Source organism: Anneissia japonica, unplaced genomic scaffold (genome assembly GCF_011630105.1).
Source record: "Anneissia japonica isolate Jap-2015-1 unplaced genomic scaffold, ASM1163010v1 scaffold581_len1011336_cov187, whole genome shotgun sequence".
Classification (NCBI taxonomy): Eukaryota; Metazoa; Echinodermata; class Crinoidea; order Comatulida; family Comatulidae; genus Anneissia; species Anneissia japonica.
This window is the reverse complement of record NW_022723686.1, coordinates 710,073-727,576: the sequence shown is the minus strand read 5'-3', so window position 1 is coordinate 727,576 and position 17,504 is coordinate 710,073. Positions and strand designations below refer to the sequence as shown.

At 31.7% G+C, this 17,504-nt stretch overlaps 1 non-coding gene across 1 annotated transcript; it reads left to right on the top strand.

Annotated features, from left to right (window-relative positions):
* Positions 1–7,183: 7,183 nt before the first annotated feature.
* Positions 7,184–7,256, top strand: Trnat-ugu. The gene has a single exon. It is a non-coding gene; the product is annotated as a tRNA-Thr (tRNA).
* The last annotated feature ends 10,248 nt before the right edge of the window (positions 7,257–17,504 follow it).

The following is a 17,504-nucleotide window of genomic DNA, read 5'->3' as shown; positions in this document are numbered from 1 at the left end:
AAGTAAGTTACTTGATGAATTAACGTTTTTTCAAACACCATCAAATTCTGAAAATTTGAACTAATTTCGAAAAATAGGACGCCCTCTCCTAGGCGAAATTCGACACGATTTTTCCAGTGGCTTTCCTACTGTTGAGTGCTTTTTCACATCAGCAGGGATGTGCAGTTATTGTATACTAAATGTAAATTACTGTATAGGTATTGTCCTGTTTTCTCACCTGCTGTAGTTATTGTTGTTTCATTGATCTGTTTCCACAACTTAGTGTGTTTCTGCCCTTTAGCTTCTTCACAGAAGGCATACTATAAAACTATCCGATATCTTAACCTGATCTTGTTGTTAACATGGTTCAGGAGTGAGTAATACTCAGAATATCTCTGATACTATACTTGTGCCTCACATAGGTCATCAACCTCTACCTAATTTATTGTAACACCTTGGTTTAGAAAGATTTAATATTTGCTAAATATGTATGTTCTCATTAATTTAATGTCATTTGAATTGTAAATTTAATGCCTATTTAAAGGGAATGGTGTACAAATTTTAGGGTCATAATATAATGCTGAAATGTTTGATAATGGGTAATTTTAAGGAGGTTCTAAACTTTGCCAGATGTTTGAACTCATTTCATCTGCACAAATTTAGCAATGGGCTCATCTTAAAGTATTTTTTTTTAAGTTTAACAAAGACCACACAAATTAAATTTATCTTTTAATTAATCTATCAGCCTTTTTAGGTTTCTGTTTTTATAATTTTTTAGCTGAAGTTTAATTTTAATAAGAACTAGTAAATTAAAATCTAGAACATAATAAATTCCTTCTAATACATAAAATATTACAGTTAATTTATAGACAGTTTTGGAAGTAACATATTTTTAAATCAAAGTTGCATATGTGTGAACAAATTTATCAACTTTCATCTGTCATTCATCTCTCAATTATCTAGCCATCATTTGTCATCATCAGCATCATCACTTTCATAATCATTTCTTGATTTTAATTCTTTCTCTAGCATACAAATATGTTGAGGTGAGTGAACTGCAGCCTGTTAGTTCCTTGAAGGATATCTTCTTCCACTTCTCATCAATATTTAATTACGGAATTATTAGTTTTTGGATGTACTGTAATACAAATCCGTTCTCAATACTTCATTTACAATTAGTCCATTCATTTTGTTTTCTTAATTTAGCTTTTGTGTAGTTAGTTATTTTAAGAGTTTGTACTTGGTTTAAGCAGCTGTGCTTAAGTAAGTATTTGTATATTTTGACAAAAGTTCTTAATTGAATTAAGACAAGAAAATATTTTGATATGTTGTAGAACTGATTTTTCTAAAGAAAAAAAAAACTCTTGGAAAAGTAATGCATATACAGCTTTTGAATGTAAAACTGGGGAAAAACGGGTGTACCACTCTTTTTTTCCCAGTTTCTAAAAATTTAAAAATCTGTATCTCATTAACTGGTCCCAAGTTTTTTGTCAAAAAAAATATCAAATCTACAACATTTGTTTTCCTCGGGAGCCAGATTTTAAGTCACCATGATGAAGCAGGTAAAGGGACAAGTCTTTACTTCATGCACTTGTGGGGACCAGTTACTATCCATACACTTGCGAGGACAAGTTGCACTGTGTTTCAGGACTTTAAGAAAACAGAGGTCTCAAGTTGGAAGGAATCCCTTCCGGGGGATCTGGTTAAATGAACTTTCTTAGCATATTTAATTTTATTTTGCTGCGCATGATGATTACTCTTTGGCACTGACTTCCGTGAGACAAATGATATTAATGTATAGTGAAAATATGCAAATATCATGAATTTGCGGGAAATAGGCTTTTTTTCCGGGAGATTCTTGCTTGCTTGCGGGAGTGCAGGAGGCCGTCGCAATTTCCAGAGACACCCGCAACTTCCTGGAGACTTGGGACCCCTGAGAAAAGTTTCTGTCTGTGTTACAGTATGCTCTTCCTTTCTCTGAACTTGTGAATAATATTTTTTCTCTAATACCGGTACTTTATATGCTGCTTTCTGTCTTGCAAAATATGGAGACAATTGTGGCTTACAGCCACATACTCTGCCCCTCCCCACCTTTCCTACACCATGCTTCTCCGCTGTAATTCACCAAAAGTTCAAAGTTGATAATTGAACTAATCTTCACTGTACTGTATGATTTGACAAAAACTAAATTTAATATATAACTGATGGGAATTATGAAGGAAAAAATTATGTATGATTATCAATAATTAGGGTTTAATTAATTAAAATTGATTAAAAAGTGGTGCAGCATATATTACATTATTGAAATTAATTAATTCTAATGTACATAATGGTAGCAATTTCTCTTTCCAGCCCCTCCCAGCCTACTTCCCTTGCAATTCAAACATACAGTAGAATATCACACTTTCATGCAGTACTGTAAAGCTGATTGGCAAAGGGCCAAAGTGAGTGTAGCATTTCCATATTACATCAATTTAATTAGTTTCTCAATCTAATCTAATAATAGAAATATAGGAGGTGGTAAGAGAAGATGAGAAGGTAACTTAATTTCACTGGAAATAATGAAGGAAAGTGCATGGTCATATCCAGATTGTTGCATTGTATAAGTTGACTTAATTGAATGAAATTGATACAGGTAAATGGGTTTATGGAGGCATTCACCTATGACATCCCTCCATCTTGCATGATGATATGTTTTCTAATGCTGGTAGTATGTAGTTTGTAATATAATTGATTGTCAGGTCAACATGTTCTACTTTCATGTTTCTAGCTCTCAGTTTGCATCTACGGGAGTAGGCAGGGTGGTGTGGATAGCCTCCAAAAATAGCTTGTGCCGGAGATAATTGCAGAGTAAAAAAATTATGTTCAAGTAGTTAAAAATCACCTTATATTGCCTTATTTCGCAAGCCATAGCATCCGCTTAATCATCAAGCACACCCCCACTTAACATTTGTACCCTTACCCTCATTGTCTCTTACCTTCATCATCCCCACCCTCATTATCCCCATCCTCATTATCTCCCACCCTCATCATTCACACCCTCATCCCCACCCTCCATGTCAAATTTCCTTGATATGCCAGTGTTGTCTGTAAAGTCTTGTTCATAAGAAGAGGTTCGGGAGAAATAAAGAAAATTAGCATAATTGAGTGGCACATAATTTAATGAAATGTTCATTCACTTGGAAAATTGCAGAGTGGTAGAGAAGTATAATCAATAAAATCATGATCTTGGTGTGTATTCTTTTAATTTTAGTTTAGTTTGAAAAAGAAAGAAAAACAATTTACAAAAAAGAATAGTGTGTGCTTTTTTTTTTATCCTTATCTACAGTATGCATTTTGTGTTTCATTGAGTTGTACTGTGGAACTATCCATGGTTGTATGTTTCATTACATTGTCTGCCACCATATCCAATCAGCAAGTTTAATCCTCTTTTGTTACAAACTACAGCTCATAGATGTAACATAATTGAACTAATTAATTTAAATGAAAGTACTCATGCTATGACTCACTGAAGTCCGGAATTTTAAAACATTACACACTTTGATCTGGGATCTTCTCCTCGGTGTACGGTAAGAATGGCCCTGGAAAAAATGGCCCTGGTAAAAATGGCCCCAAATGACAGGTAGGTAAAAATGGCCCCAATAATAAAATTCTGTATTAAAACTAATTTTTTAATATCATTATATGCATTTTTTTTAACTGAAATAATTTAGTTTTTAAAAGGAATCTAACATCAAAAAAATTGCCATTTACATTTTACTTTTTGCAGGAATTACATATTCAATGATAAAATATTCAAAGATAAAAAAAAATAGCCATGAATAACACTTTTTATTTTTTTCCATTTAAATGTTAAAAAATAGCAACAACATAATCAATAAATCAACATAAATCATGCATTTAATAATACTAAAACAATGAGTTTATATAAACATCAAATTATTATTTTTTTTTTTAAAGAGAGTTCTACAATCATAATTAAAGGGTTTGGATGGGGTTCGCAGTGTGTTTGGAGGTTTGTGGTGTATTTGCAAGTATTTTGCACAAAAAAAAAATCAACATTTGAACTAAAAAATATGTTCTTTAATTTAATATTTAATTTTCTTATTGATATACCAAGTGAGTCAATCACAATTGAATTGTTTGGTTTTCTACAGTGTGTTTTGGGAGGTTTGTGGGATTTAGCAATACCATTTAATCCTACCATAATTACCCTACCCTCACAATTACACACCATTTTAATTTTTAGCATAATTGCCATATTTACATAACTATGTATATATAGTATCTCAGTTTACATTATTTAGTATAGTTTTAGGCACTTAAATTTAGTTGGCAGGGAGTAAAAACCAAGTATGCAATTAAATAAGTTGCTTAAATGAATGTGTTCCTGATTATTCAGTTTACTTTAAAAACAATATTTGAGTAACAAATACTTCTTTGAAGTAACTCTAAGCAGAACATTTATTGCTAAGTTTGTGAGAAAGTAAGCCTCTCCCTTTTCCCATACATGAACTTGTGAACACACATGCTTTAACTACTGTTTATTTGCACTGTTTATAACATGTAAAGTTATATCATTAGATACTTAACAAAAGTGAATTTTGTGGTTATCTATGAGTTGCATATTTTGGTAGTTGAAGTACTGTATGTATGTCATTCCTCTACTTTGTTAGTGGAATAACATTTTTTAAAACTTATTTCTACTTTCAAAAAATGATATTCAATGGCCATTGTTTTCCGATTATCTCTCAGCACATTATTTGCATCTGTTGTGTAACTGTATTTTTTATTGATTCCATTCTTGCTTATTACAGTATTTAACTATTTTAAGATTTAAAAAAAATATCATTTCTATTTTTCATTGGGGCCATTTTTACCTACTTGTCATTTGGGGCCATTTTTACCGGAGCAATTTTTTCCGGGGCCATTTTTTCTTGGGCCATTTTTTATCGGGGCCATTTTTACCTAAATTCCTTTTCCAAATCCTCACTTTGTATCTGTTTTATTTTTTTTATATATTAACTCACTGGAAGAGCATACACATCATAACTCTGTTTATTTGATAAATTGATTAGGAATAGACCTATAAGTTCAATAAAAAGTTTAACTGGTAACCTACATTTAGAGGAAGTTCATAATAAACTATGAATATTTATAACTATTTTGTTTCTAGCTTGGGAATGAAATACAAATAGCAGTAAAGTGTATTTTATTAATATATTGTTTTTGAATGAAGTGTTCCATTCTAAAATAATTTCTACCAGGAAATGTTATTTGTTTCTGATAATTAATAAGGCAATTTAAAGTTGTTGTTGATTGCTGAGAGCCACATTTACTAACAGTACATGAATAACAAGTTGAGCCAGATTAGCGATAGAGTAGATTTGAAAGCATTTGAAATAGAATCCAGCGTAAATGTTTCAAAAGCGGTGTTCCGTGATTGGTACGTCAAAGGCAAGTTGACTAAACATAGGTCAGATGGAAATTGCTTTAATCCAATTGTGGATGATGATAAGATTGACATTATTATATGCAAGGTCATGGGTAATTAAAATCTCTGGTTCAATTAAAATGTACGCATTTTGATACTAACATAGTCTTAGTAGATATAAGGCAGCTTCTTGCTGTATAATTCCAAATTGTATACATTTTACAAGGTAAACTTCATACATCCAAGTTAGTTTCAGTTAAGTTTGTAATTAAGCCACTAAGGACTAAATGTCATCAACATTTCGATTTTACAATTAACCATAAATGTATATCCCCATAAAATCATAATACACTTTAGATAAAAGACAAATCCTGAATGTTTATATTTTTCTTAAATCTATTACATTTGATTCAGTTAAATAATCTTTATTGTATTTAATATGATTTTAGGCTTTTCACTGATATTGTGTAAGTTTTATATTTTATATTTCCATCCTGTAATTGGTATATACACTGTTGGATGTGCAATAAATAATAAAATAAAGGACTATGCACTTTAGTAGTCATCTAAAAAAAAGGCTACATAACCCTAGGGTTTGTTAACCTTGTTTTGGGGTTTACAGTGTGCAGGAATATATAATGCTCGCACTATTCAAAAAATGAATTTGCTATACCCATTCATAATAATTCATTATACAAAAATCAATACTGTCAAATTCATCTGTGGTGTATTGGGAGATGGTGATGATTGTTGACATCAGTTCATTAGCGGAGATGTTTACTTTTACATAAAAGGGGTAATCTCAAATTGAAATTTTTTAATTTTTTAATTTTGAACTGATATGTTTTGTTGTTATATAAAACGTTTCTATAGCGCTTGTTAAAGCAAAAAAAAAAAAAAAATACTGGCTTATCACTGGCACTAGAAGATGTTAGAAAGAGGAACAGAGTTCCAGAGATTTTCTAATTAATATTTAATAGCAGTCTAAAGCTGTGGTAAATTTAATTGATTTTAGAGATTTGAGTAAAAAAAAAATACTGTTAAAAAACTCAAGCTGAGTTGGATAAATTGATGTTTTTATCTGGTTCCATATCAGTGGCTTTAATTTAACGTTAAATAATGATAACACATAATTATTTTTCTGACATACTAGTTATAGATTTCTCTTTGCTAATTATGGATCATTTTGAATAGATGAATTCATGATCATCCAACTTATGATGTGTGTCTGTATCCTGTAGGAGGATTCTCTATTGTCTTTTGTGTGTAATATTGTTGCTTGAATAATAGAAACATCAATAGCAAATTGATGTTTTTGTCTAGTTCTATATCAATGACTATAATAATAACACATTTTTTATTCTATGTGACACACATTCAACTTGTTTTTTATAGATTGCTTTCTGCTTATAAATTGCTTTTGGAATTTGGATTAATCCATCATCTAAACCATTTAATAATTTCTATATTAAGTATTGAAGTGTCTAGGTAGGATGATTTACTGTTGATTTAAGCTGTCACACTATCAAATTTACTTTAAAAAAAAAAACTGTTGTATATGTATATGTTATATATATATATATAACGTGGAACATATTATATATATATATATATATTATATATATATATATATAGATATATAGATATATATATAAATATAAATATAGATATATAATATATAGATAATCTATCTGGCTGAACGCCCTCTTGAGGCGCACCATTGTGTAATACAATGTTCCCGACAGTTATTTGGACCTATTCAACCATGAAGCCTTCGTGGTCTAGTGGTTATGACGCTCGCCTTGTCAGCGAGAGGTCGCAGGTTCGAATCCCGTCGGAGGCATTTTATTACACAATGACTTTTATAGGACTTTATTCGTTGAAAAGCTACAGGGTAGCCTACGATGTTCCATCATGTCCTTATTAAACACTGTATATGTACCTTTAATGATTTATACTATATTTATTCAGCAGTGTTAACGGCTAACTTCCTTCAATATCATATACAATATACGACAGTATTTATTTCTAGCCGTTTCTCCAGATAATCTATCTGGCCGAACGCCCTCTTGAGGCGCACCATTGTGTAATACAATGTTCCTGACGGTTATTTGGACCTGTTCAACCATGAAGCCTTTGTGGTCTAGTGGTTATGACGCTCGCCTTGTCAGCGAGCGTCATAACCACTTAAATGTTATTATTACACCGATAGAAGGGCAATATCTGTTATATTACATAGCCAAAAATAGATGCAAATAATTAACTGAACACATTACTTTAAATATCAAGAACTTTTATTTAACTTTTACACAATATCTATCATATTACATAGCCAAAATACTTCATATTACCGTCACTTTTTAAAAATGTTTCTGTTGTAGTCCGTAGCGTAGCGTTATCATTGATCGTTTAGCCTACAATTCACCGTTTGCTCTCTTTACCTCACTCAGCGTAGAATGACCAGAGAAGCGTAACTCGTTGAGCTCCGTTGCTGTGAAATTTTCAATGCAAGTGATGATTCCTCGTCCTTAAAATATTCACTGAGTGGGCCTACATTAACAGATGAATTCACAACAAATTTTGTACACCGAGAATCCTTTTCGTCAATAATTCTATCTAATTCGTCTTCGTTGAGAGATTTAAACTTAGGCCCCTATTTGAAGTCGCCATTTACGAAGCGCTAGGCTTTCCACATTCACAATTCGTGAGCGATCGATCGTGTGCTCGACTAGCATTCTACGGGCGCAATGCGAGTGTAATCCGGTGACGTCAGAGACCGGTCACTTTTCAAAGTTACATTTTCCCTACGGGGATATATAACGTTTCCGATCCTTGTAGCGATAGTCACATGATGCCATTTCAACCAATCACGTACTCGTATTTACATAGGCTATGTATTATAAACATGTATTATAGTATATATGTATTACATATATATATATGATCAAAATGTGTTATCATAATAACCATACTTAGGTGTGTCACAAATAAACTTTGATTGGACTTTACAAACATTTCATAGAAAATTATTCCTTTTGTGGTTGTTTAAAACCATGAAGAGAATTTTAGTCCTCCCTGCTTAAAAAAGTCTATATGTCTACTCTGTGTTGTGGTAATATTACTCAGTTCCCATACTTCCCTTATTTACACCTTGATCGATGACGTACTGTAGAATAGTGAATAGTGAATAGTTATATTTTTAGCTGACATGGCTATGCTCACCCTATTATACTTAATACTGTATGTTATTGTTTATTTCACTAATTTATATTTTTATTTCTCTAATTATGAATTTGTACTATAATAGTAATTGTTTATCATTGAATTAGTACACATCTCTCCATTTGCCTTGCTTTTTTAAAATGAAAGTATAGATTTATTTAATTTTGTAATTTTATATTTTCATGTCATTATTTATCATCGTTATTATTAATATATCAGTTATGTTTTGCTTTTTTAATGAGAAATTATTGTTTGTATGTTCTAAAAATTCTTATAGTATTATACCGGACTAACAGGCCTGAGGGCCAGAGTGTTTTCACATTATTGTTAATTATAACCAACTTAAGTTATTTGTTATCAATTATTTGTTTAATTTCCATTAATTGTTTTGTATCCACTTGTTTATGTTATTGGCTGAATAAAGAATGACGCAAACCTCAAGAGACGGGGTGGAAAGGAAATGATGGTAATGGATAATCCGTCATTGATTTGGAGGTGTAGGATTAAATCTATCCTTGTCCTTTAGTAATGTCTTATTCTGCAATCAGTGACACCTTAGGCCTTTCGTTTAAGATTAACATGAAATGTACTTGCGTGATAAATTCATGACAATGTTGTGGTTATAAATAATGTTAAATATTTAATAACATTTGTGGTGGTGGTGGAGGTGGTGGTGAGAGTATGATGATAATATTGATAACTATAAATATGGTTATTTCTTTCTAAAAAAATTATTATAATGATCCTGTTATACCCTAAAAAATACAATTACTGTATAATCCAATGTGAATTTTTAAATTACATACTATAATTCAGGCTTTCAGAATCACATGCCCAAAGTCCCAGGGCAACCTAGTGCAGTGAATATATAATTCTTTGTTTCTATTTATAGTACTTCATTTTATTTTGAATTGTTTTGGTAATAAGGCAACTGTGATTTCCTTACTCCAGCCTGATGACGTGATTGGAAAAATTAATTCACTGCTCACAAACATAATGTAGTAATTACAAAGTACAATCTGGAATTCTGTTTGTCTTTTTTATCCTGACAATTTAAAGAAATGTCCCATTTTAAGACGTCATCGATGCGGGGTCTTTACGTAGGTGATACATTTTGGCTTGTTTGCCTCTTGCTAGGCTTTAATTCATGGAGTTAATGTGCCATTGCTGATACTTAGCGTAGCGATTCTGTACTTGGTCCCTGGAAATGGCAGCACTTCAATAACAGCTGATGCTATTTAGAATGCACTGTAATGGTTGATATAATGTCTGATTTCCTAAAAGAATTTCTAAGATGTAACATGTAAAATGGCGAAGTTGTCATTTAGATACCATAGTTTATATGGTAAAAGTGTAGCACATTAAAACTGATTCAAGTAAATACTGAAAAAATGTCTTAACTCATCAATCATGTGAACATATTTTGTAATATTTAGATAATTTGGGTAGTAATGCATAGCTCTATGGAGTTGTTTTAGTCATGAGAAAATTCTTGTCACAGAAATTCAACTCAGGGTCCTGTGCTTAGAACCTTGGCTTTGAAAAGGCCCATTCCTACAAATGCAATAAATATTCCTTTTTCAGATATTCTCGGCTCTGGATACAAAGTTCATTTTATTGCTCTTGAAATTGGATCATGTGGGTTCATCTCTGACGATAACACCCAGCGACTTAAGCTTTTTCATGAATTTAGAAACAATATTTTGGAACTCGCCCTCTTATCATCCCGTTAAGCATTTTCTGTGCCAAAGATGAACCCACATGGACTGATCCGCCTTTCTTACCCCTTAATTTGTACAATTTTTTTAAACTGCTGGGTCATGGAAGTATATTTTTCTCAAACATGCAAATATAATAAATTATTATTTGTTTATAAAATAATGTAATTTGAATTAAATTAACAAATATAATTTTCCAAACTGCTGGAACATGGAAGTAGTTTTCTCTTCAATAACTTAAATACTGTATAATCAAAAATATTAATTGTATAATGAAGTAATTTTAATTAAATTAATAGGCCCTAAATATGATTTTTCTGCTCTATTTTTAAACAGAATACTGTATTTTAGCTTAACCTTTTGAGTAACTGCTACTCATATGTTTTTATACATTTGTCTGTCCTTATTTTTTGCAAATGTCCCTGTCTCCTTTGCACATCCAGTTATATGGACAAGTCTATGGCTTCTATGTTCATTTATCAATTCGTTTTTCTTGATGTGATCTTTTCTTCGTTTTTGATTCTGTATGTTTGTCACTGTTACTGCATGTGAGACGCTGTCTCTTATACACATCTAGATGTGTATAAGAGACAGCAATAACACCCAGCGACTTAAGCTTTTTCATGAATTTGTCAAAAAACGGTTTCTTTCAAAATATTTAGAAACAATATTTTGGAACTCGCCCTCTTATCGTCACGTTAAGTATTTTCTGTGCCAAAGATGAACCCACATGGACTGATCCGCCTTTCTTACCCCTTAATTTGTACAATTTTTTTAAACTGCTGGGTCATGGAAGTATATTTTTCTCAAACATGCAAATATAATAAATTATTATTTGTTTATAAAATAATGTAATTTGAATTAAATTAACAAATATAATTTTCCAAACTGCTGGAACATGGAAGTAGTTTTCTCTTCAATAACTTAAATACTGTATAATCAAAAATATTAATTGTATAATGAAGTAATTTTAATTAAATTAATAGGCCCTAAATATGATTTTTCTGCTCTATTTTTAAACAGAATACTGTATTTTAGCTTAACCTTTTGAGTAACTGCTACTCATATGTTTTTATACATTTGTCTGTCCTTATTTTTTGCAAATGTCCCTGTCTCCTTTGCACATCCAGTTATATGGACAAGTCTATGGCTTCTATGTTCATTTATCAATTCGTTTTTCTTGATGTGATCTTTTCTTCGTTTTTGATTCTGTATGTTTTCTTTGTTGACTTTGAATAAAATGATGAATACAAAAAAAATCTTTAGCACACCATCTTAGAAAAAGGTCAGTACTGTAGATATCACTTGTAAATTTTGTCTTTGATGTTTAGAATGTTTATATTTGTAAAAGTATACAGCTATTTATAATTGTTCAAATAAATATTAAGTTTCTTAATTATCACCTAATTCAAAATAATGAAAAAAAAACCCTTTAATAAAATCTCCTGATTATGCATTGTTTATAATATTTTTATGAATAAAGTTTAGATAGTAGTAAGTGAAACTTATTCAAAATTAAAAAAAATAAATAAATAAAACTATTCCTTAAAAATCACCTGTGCGTAACTTTCCATTTATAGTTGTGTTGGTATACTTGACTAATTGATTGTGAAACTGATTTATCAAATGTTCACATCGTTATGCAAAAACATTTTCAAAGTTGTAATATCTTGTGGTGGTTATAGTGATGATGATGATGACAGACATGTTGAAGATACAGGTAATTGAAAAATAATAAATAACCTCATAATTCCTAATATTCAAATTGTTTCATCTTGTTTGTTTTTTGATTGTAAACTGTTTAATCAATATTTAAATAATAATTTAAATAATAAACCATAACACAATTGTATGTAAACTTGCTGCAAGCTATAATAATTACTATTAAAAAAATAAGAAAACACAATTACGATATTTAATTTGAATTAATTCTGTGTTTTAAATACTGCATTTAAAACTCCCCAAAATTAACTGTATATTATCATCCAAGCTTTAAATGTGGTAGTGCCACCTGGGGATCCGCGGATACTTGGGCACGGCCACAAAGGACCCCCATGATGGGACCTTGGACCACCTTGAGAAAGAGGCAAGCTATATTTTTTGGAGACACTGCCTTATAAAACTGTTTTCAAATCATCATTCTTGGGCACATAGTGGTACCTATTCTTCAAATTTATCTCTTCAGCCCCAACCATAATGGGTTGAGGTGGGTGTGGATTCCCTGTCAGAAAGTTTGGACTCTTTTTTGGGGAAATATTTGGCACCACAACTGAACTTCAATATAAACTGTATTTTCAGTTATGATCGCTATTATAAGGATTTACAAGCTTGATTGATTGATTGAATGCTTTGATGCATTCCTAATAGACCAGATTAGTCACCAAAGATGACGTTATCAAAATTTAACCGATTGGGTCTTATTGGGTTGTTTATATCGTAAAAGTTTCTGCTAGTACGGGTGTCTATAAAACAAAGACCGAAGACCCAAAAATGAAGACCCCTATTTTTTATCCTTTATTTTGATGATAATATACCAAGCTTTCACAAAATCAAAATTATTTTTTTTGGGCATCTCTTTGTGAAATTTTCAAGGGTTTTTGTTTTATAGACACCCAATATGGGTGTCAGAAGACCCGAAAAATGAAGACCTCCAATTATTTCTCAATTATCTTATTGAAAGTATTTCAAAATCATTATAAAACAGTTGCCAAGTACTTATTTTATTATTTCATCGGAATAAAATGAGGAATATTAAGAAATACTTAAGGGTCTTTGTTTTATAGACACCCTATATGGGTGTCTACAAAACAAAGACCAAAGACACACATTTTTTCTCTTTTTTTTTAATGATAGAAAATTTTGATTTTGTGACAAAAATGTTTAAAGTATTGTTTGAAGGTTTGCATGGCGAAATAATAACATATATTTTGAAACTTGCGGTACACCATGTAGGTAGTTCTGAAAAGAACTGATTTAGTTGAGAAAGTCTCGACGTTTCGATTTATTTGCTTCAATCGTCTTCAGGAGGATAATATCTGCAGAAACTCCAAACAGAGATATACTTATATGTTTGGGTAGAGAGGCTGGATGGTGATTGGATGGATAAACTGACCAGTGAGAAGACTGCTTGTGAAAGGCTAAAACAAAAGCCATTGTTGCCTACCAGTGGATACAGTATCCTAGCAAGATACTTGGCGAGAGGGTAGGTTGGTGATCCTCATGAAGGAACGATGCACCATAGTTGAATGTCCGTTTTATGAATTTTTGGTTGTCTGAATAGTCTCGGGCATATGGGTGCTGAAGGTCGGAGTTGATGGTACAGTGGCTTCGAGAGTGCCTCCAAATGATGTAGTTCGAGTAACTTGCTTGTAACCCTCCTTTCGGTGGCTTTAGTCTGGTCTTTCTTGATCCTCCTATACTGTACGTAGGGGTGTTCAAGAGATGCAAGATTTTCTCATTGTACTGAGCGACATCCGTTGCATTGTCCTTGTCCGCTGGTAAAATATGGATAGTAGGGTCAGCACAGAGACTTTTCAATGCATTCAGTTGAGAAATCTGCATACGGATGTTGTCTGCTAAAGTATTGTCTAACTTTAGTTAGTGAAGGTTCTACTCGCTGGACTATCTCTTATTTCGGTATAGGTGAAGGTGCCGTAGCTAAGTTCAAGCCTAGGACGAGTACTGATCTTTCAGCTGATGACAAATTTTGATTGTTGAGGTTTACTCTACAGTCTTGGCATTGAAATCCGTATGGTTTCTTTCACTCCACTTCAAATCTAATGGGTCAATACTGTAACGTTTATTAAAGAAATATTTTCCAAGGCTTTTAATAAGTTATTTTATGATAAATTGTACAAATAACGATATTATTTTTACAATTTTATAATAAATTGACCTTATCAGCCAATTATATGACGATCAGGAATCTGCAGTCAGGACAAATAGTGGAAACACTGAATGGTAAGATAGGAAAAGGGCTGAGACAGGGCTGCATATTATCCCCGAACCTGTTTAACATTTACTCAATTGCCACATATGGGTGTGAATCCTGGGCAATGACAAAGAACGACAAGAAGGGGATAGATTCATTTGAGATGTAGTGCTACAGGAGGCTTTTGGGAGTATCCTGGAAAGACAGGAAGACAAAAATCTGGGTTCTGGACAAGATTGGTTCATACTTAAGTGTCAGGAAGACCATTATTGAGAGAAAACTAAGATACTTTGGTCACATTGTAAGAAAGGATAGTGGAATTGAAAGGAAAATTCTTCAGGGAGCTGTGGAAGGCCATCGTAGAAGGGGATGTACATCAACATCTTGGATTTATGACATAAAGGAAGTTACGACACATGGAATGTATGGTGCAACTCATTTGGCATCAGACAGAAGAAGATGGCATGCTCTTGTGAAGGCCACAGCAGCGCAAATTGGCACCATGTGACCAGAGAGAGAGAGGGTACAAATACATAAGTTTGAAGAGTTTTTAAAACTGTCAAAATTTACTCGAGCAGATAGGCTTATTATTGTATGAAAAAACTGCCACCTAGCAGTTTGTTTTCATGTTATACCTACCTACTGTAATGCCTTTGGTTTGGTGACTGATTTGGTCTGTTAACTCAAATGCAGCATTTCATTTAAACACATCTTTCGCATCTATAGTACTTCACTTTATTTTAAATTAGTAGTTTAGAGTAGATAATACAGTTTGTATTACTAATTAGGAGTGTAGTTATCGAAACTGATTCAAATATTAAACCAACGCTCAGAAAATTGCGTAAATTGCCATTTATAGTTGTGTTTGTAATTGTTAGTATATTAATCAGCTGATTTGAGACTGAAACTGAATTTAAAGTGTATAAAAAAATGCTTGATGTATTCAAGTGCTATTAGAAAGCTGGTTTAAACGAATCTTCTGGAAATGATTTCTTCCAAATTCTTCCACTGATGTAGGTTCTGTTATATATTCTATTGCTTGAATAACATATTCAAAATCATAGAATTATTAGGTGAAAGTATAGTTATCGAAACTACAGTAATTCAAAAACTAAACATTCCTCATGAGTAAATTTCCTTTTATAGTTGCTTTGTAATTGGTTACTACTCAACCAATAGATACTAGTAGCGAAACTGACTTTTGAGTGATATTCACGTCACTGCGATAAAAAATGTATGTTACTTACAGTTAGATATTGCAAAATGTAGTTCAACAAATGGTAACTTAAAAAATCATATAAATGAGGAAGTGTATTGATCCCAAATCCTGTTGCTGAGATATTTTTAGATGGTTTATCATTACTTTCGCACAATAGGAAAATCTGTAAATTATTTTCAGCACAGTCCCTTATTGTTTGAAAGAAACATAATTCTATTCTTGTTAAATATCAGCAATAAAAAATTGTTATAATTATTAATTTGTATTTATTTGCTGGGAGAAAGCGAGCTTAAGCATGGCTCAGCAGGTAAGAAGGGAACAAACTGAAATTGTTTGAATTCTGTTTATCCATCGATAATATTCGTTGGTTTTATTTTTTATTGGAAAATGTGATCTGAAGATGGTCTAGTTTGTGAGTGTTTTTGTTTCCATCGCTAAAGAGTGGATACTTTAGATGTATGTGTATGTTGATACTGATATTTTATTTTGTGTGATTGTGTTGGCATGGGTGGGGTGGATGTATGTATGATGGGAGGGGATGGATATATTATCTATGTGATTATTAAGAGGATAGAGTATGCCTATTGTGATTAAAATTATTCTTAATCATCCTTTTATAGTTGTTGCAAAAAACCAAGGATACTATTAATAGGTAGAGCTAAGCTTCCTGTTTTAAACAGTACATTGTGGATATAAGAATATATACACTATAAGGCCAAAAAAAAATGTTTGTTTGCCCTCCTCCACCTGCCCCTGACTCACTGGAAAAAATAGGGGCGAAAAAACCCCCAAAATACTGAAAAAAAGTATTTTTTTAGCTTTTTTTCTTAACAAATTAAAAAAAATGTGAGTGAATTTTTTTTATGTTTTTGCCAGATGCCCTACAAATTAGTCTTATGTTGTTGTCTGATGTAAGATATTGCCATTCTAGGCCTCTGTGGGTTATTTTATTCCATCTGAAATTTTTTTTTTTTTTTTTAATAAATAAATAAAAAAATTTTCCCACCCACACCTATTTATCATTTTTAAAAAAAGAAGGGCAAACAAACAATTTAATTTATTTGGCCTAATAGGCAAACACAAAAAACCCCCTGAATTACAGAGACAGATAACACATGATTAATTATTATTACTAGTTCTCATCACATAACATAAATTACATACAGAATTAAATTACAGATCAGTGTACAAAAAGGATATTGTATAAAATTATGATTTTTTATTTAATTTGTATTAAAAAATGAATTTTTAAAGAATAATCTAATTTAAGAAACTTGTCTCATTTGAGGTTTCTGTAAAAACCGAAAACTAGCAAATTGGCACGGTTGGAGGTATGTCTGGATTAGTAGTTATAGTCTAGACCTGTATTATCAAAATCTGGAAAAAAAAAATTGGAAAATCAGAGGTCAAAAATTAGCAGCATATTTTTACAAAGTTATTAACAATTTCCGATGTTTTTGCTTGTTGACCTGAAAAGTGTAATCTAAAAGAAGTTGATTAATCATAATTCAGTAGAGACTGTCATGGAATCTTTGCCATAAACTTTATTGGTTCATTAAATTTTATTGTAAACCTCACTGAATTAATCATAAAAAAATACATATTTGGATAGGTGCTTTAAATTGTTAAGATGTCATTTTAATACAAAAAAAGTTTTAAAGGAATTAATGGATGTGATTTAATTACTTTTTGATAATTATCCATTGGTAAAATATTTGAAAACTGTCTTGTTGTTGTTCTTTTTGTTTTAGTCTGTTAATTAATTAAAAAAGTTTTAAATGTTTAAATAAAACTTCATTCATAGCAAACATCCTTGCATTTAAGCTGACTGAAAAAAAGTACTACTATACTACCACATCAGACTGCATGCTGCTGCTATCCAAGATCCTTCTTAGCTGTTTGTATGTCCCTTGTTATTTCCTCCAATAGCCAGCCCACACTTTATGACATCACTACATGTGATAGAAATAGCTTCATATTTATACACAGCACAGCAAGGTC